Source organism: Papaver somniferum, chromosome 5 (assembly GCF_003573695.1).
Source record: "Papaver somniferum cultivar HN1 chromosome 5, ASM357369v1, whole genome shotgun sequence".
Classification (NCBI taxonomy): Eukaryota; Viridiplantae; Streptophyta; class Magnoliopsida; order Ranunculales; family Papaveraceae; genus Papaver; species Papaver somniferum.
Genome location: NC_039362.1, coordinates 54,536,722 through 54,541,162, shown reverse-complemented (window position 1 = coordinate 54,541,162; position 4,441 = coordinate 54,536,722).

Sequence of the window (4,441 nt, the reverse complement as noted above, 5' to 3'; positions counted from 1 at the left end):
ACGAAATATTGAGGACAAATTAGACACATAAATGTGTCTATCAAATACTCCCAAACTTATTATTTGCTAGTCCTCGAGCAAAAATAAAAAATAAAACCGAGTTAATCTCGGGAGGGTTTACCAGAGGTGTACCCACAAAACCATGACTTCTAATTGGTCACAAGTATCCAAAGAGCTATGACGACATACAAATTCTCAACCTATCTCCAAGTAACTAGAATGCCAGAGAAATTAAAGGTGTCAGCTCTAAAGCTGACTAAAGAAAAGGGGAGACACATCCGCAATACTGCTAGATAAAGAGATATCCGCTATACAACTAGATAAATATTGTAAGATGCATCCGCTTTACAGCTGGATAAGATTAGGAGAGAGATAAAGATGAGAGGGATATCTGCTAAACAGCTGGACTAATTACGTGTGATGAGTTGAACCAGTGCTAGAAAGAACTTGTGCCAGATGGAAATCGGACTAACAAAGTAACCACTATGCATCTCTCTTCGACTCTTTCATAGTGCTCAGTAGAAACAACGTCTTTTTCGGCTTCAACTGTTGATGATAAATTCTCGAACTCGTAGAACCTTGACAATTAACTTTTCTCTTCGATTTCTTGCTTGAAACTTCTCCTTATAGATTTCTATTTCCCTATGGCCTTATTGAACAAAAAGGTAACTACAAAAATTAAACTTTTTTTTTTTTTTTGGAAACAGAATAATAACAAGATACAAAATTTACATGGCCATGAAAGAAGGACTTTAGCACTTGGATCTTCGCAACTTGTAATGTCTTGGTAACATGAACTTCAACAGCCTATATCGTTTAATTTTCTTCGCTCTTATAACCTCTTGTAACTTAGTCTTACACTTTGATTTTGAATTCTGATTTTCTATTATTGCTTTTAAACCTCAAACGTCTTCAACTTTATTCATAGATTTGATGTCGCTCCGCTTGTTGATGATGATAAGTTTCTACTGAGAGAGAGTCGTAATCCAGTAACTAAGACTATATTGTGAGGTTGCTTTGTCTTTCTGGCATTTCCTGACCTACTTGCCTTTCCATCATGGATGGTTAGGTCCATCACGGTTACCCTCTAAAAGGAACAAGTTCTCTCCTGAATTTCAAGGATCTCAATGTCTTTTTCTCTAATGTCTCAATAGATTGTTATCCCTAGCATTCCAAGTTCTATCTTTTCGGTGAGAAACAATATGTAAACTTAGCTAGCCGGATACTATGTGATGCTAGAAGTTTCTCCCTTACCCCCTAACTTAAATCTAACATTGTCCTCAATCTAAAGATAAAATTAAAAACATGAACAAGGAGAAACTATTACCACTTGAGGGAAAAGAAATAAGGAAGGATATTACCATAAGCATGAGCGTTGGTGCCTCCCAGAAAATGCTAAATTTAAAGTCTTTAGCTAGATATCAAATACCTCAAAAAAAAAATATTCACCATCCAAAGTCATAGACCAATAGCCGAAATAGCTGCGGGTCATCAGAACCAAAAAGAGCATACACAAATGAAAGACTACCATCTTGGATTAGAAAAATGAGCATACGGAGCATAACTTGATCTAGGGATTTTATCAAGGCAACTAGACTTATATGGGGTGTCTCTTTGGGCTCTATGGGCTCTATATGAGTGTCTAGAAAAACAGGTTCAGCCGAATAACAGGTATCTACGAACTGGATTTCCTCATGGAAAGAATCTGGAGGATCAGGTAGCAGAGTTTGAAGAAACTCAAATAATACCTTAGAAGCACAAAGATCGAGTCCCAAGTTAGGGACTTCAAATAGGGATACTTGACGACCACCAGAATCATCATTACCCCCAAACTTAGGGTAAACAATAACCTCAGATGGACCAAAATCTATGGGATGGATTCTAGGGTCCATAAAGTCAGCACAAAGACTAGCTTCTTTTGGGGATTGTTCATCTAAACAAACAACATCCTCATATAACGGATTATCAAAGAAAATCTCTAGCATATGCTCATCAACTAAGGTGTTCGTCATGGTTACCTCCTCCGAAGCACTGAAAGGTTCATCAAATAATGGATTATCAAACATAGTGCAGGCTAAAGGATCAGGAACTAGAGTGCTAATCATGTTCACCACTTCTAAATCATCTTTATCAGAAGACTTAATGACATTAAATACATTTAGCTCAATAGTCATATTACCAAAAGATATGTTCATAAGTCCGGTTCTACAATTGATGACAGCATTAGATGTGGCTAAGAATGGGCGACCTAAAATCACCGGTATTTGAGCACTTGGGTCCTGAACAGGCTAGGTATCTAGAGCAACAAAATCCACTGGGTATATGAACCTATCAACCTCAATAAGAACATCCTCTATGACACCACGAGGGACTTTGACAGACGTATCAGCTAGCTGAAGTGTCATTTTGGTCGGTTTCAACTTACCAAGACCTAGCTGGGTATACACATGATACGGGAGTAAGTTAACACTAGATCCTAAGTCAAGCAATGCCTTATCAACTACATGATTACCAATAAAACACGATATGGTGGGGCATACAGGGTCCTTATACTTAGGGGGTGTTTGGTTCAGAAGAATTGAACTTACTTGACCAGCTAAAAAGGATTTCTTATGAACATTCATCTTACGCTTTCGTGTACAAAGATCTTTAAGGAACTTGGCATAAGCAGGAATTTGCCTAATTGCTTCTAATAATGGAATGTTGATGTTCAGCTGCTTAAATGTTTCCATTATCTCGTTGAAAATCGACTCCTTCTTTGTTGGGGCTAACAACTGTGGATATGGGGCTCTAGGCACAAAGGTGGTCTTATCAGGAATTTCTTGGGAGTCCTTAGAGATTGTTTCAGTTTCCTCAGCTACGGGTTCCTCTTGGGAAGTAGAAGGTGGAACTACAGTATGTCCACTAGGCATGGCTACCTTATTGTCTACCGTTTTACCACTCCTAAGGGTTGTTATTGAATTCACATGGTTTGATGGTTTCTCACCAACTAAAGATATTTGATGAACTCCTCTAGGATTGGGTTGTGGTTGACTAGGGAAACTTCCATAATCTCTTTCACTTAGAGTCTTAGCTATTTGACTAACTTGAAGTTCTAACTTAGCAAGAGTCTGATTAGTAGTTTGAAAATTTTGTTCGGTTTCCTGTTGAAAAATTAACCTGGCTCTTTACTAACATTTCCTGGCTCTTTGCTAACATATCTTGGCTTTTTGTCAATATACTAAAAGATTCCTCTAAGCTAGTCATTTTACTCCCAGAAGGGTTCTGAAACTGGGCTTGACCTAAAAAGTTCTTAGTATAACCAAAACCTGGGGGAGGTTGAGAATTACTAGATTGACCTTGATTCTGGCCTCTAGACCAAGAGAAATTAGGATGGTTTCTCCAACCAGGGTTGTAGGTCTCTGAGTATGGGTCAAACATCTGACGGTTTTCAAACCTAGAGTTGTTATAGACAGCATGGGCTTGTTTTTCACTAACCTGACCTTCTTAAAACGAGTTATCGGGTTCTACTCTACAACTAGAGACTTGAGAGGCTCTAATTCTATCATTAGGTTCAACAAGGGACCTATTTTTAGACTGACCCATTTCCAAAGCTTCTAACCTTCTAGACAAAGCAACAAACTTAGCATCTGACCCAAATCTTGTATCTACCACATTGGTGCTACTTCTATTGACCAAGAGTCTTTTAGGAGGTTCAACACAAGGCTCCCACTGTTGGGATTTTTCAGCGACAACTCCTAAGAAGTTAAAAGCATCATCAACATTTTTACTAGTGAACTCACCAGCGCACATACACTCGACCATGGCTTTAGTCGAATAGTCTAAGCCATCATAAATAATTCCTACTAGTTTCATCTTATCAAATCCATGGTGAGGACATTGGTATAGGAGATCATTGAATCTCTCTAAAAACCTATAAAGAGATTCTCCCTCTTGTTGCATACTGGAACTAATTTTCTGCCTAGCAGCTGCAGTTTTATGCTTAGGGTAGAATTTCATATAGAAAGCAGCAATAAGTTCCTGCCATGTTTCAATGGATTCAGATGGTAGGTTGTTCAGCCAGGTCTTAGCTTTATCTTTCAAGGAAAAGGGAAACATCTTAAGTTTCAAGATTTCATCAGTAAGGTCTTTTATTCTAATTGTCCCACAAATTTCCTCAAAGTCCCTAATATGAAAATAAGGGTTCTCATCATCTTTCCCTAAGAATATGGGGATCATCTGAAGAATACTAGGTTTTATCTCGAAATTAGCCGTAGTGGCTGGCAATTTAATGCACAAAGCTCGGTTGGTCCTAGTTGGGAACATGTAATCTTTCAAAGTTGCCATCGCTGGCACAGATGAAGTACTTGGGGTACTTTCCTCACGAAGAGACAGATTCTCAAAACTGAAGTTTCCAAAAACAGGGCTTTCAAAAGAAGAGTCTTCGAGCTCCTCGCTTCCA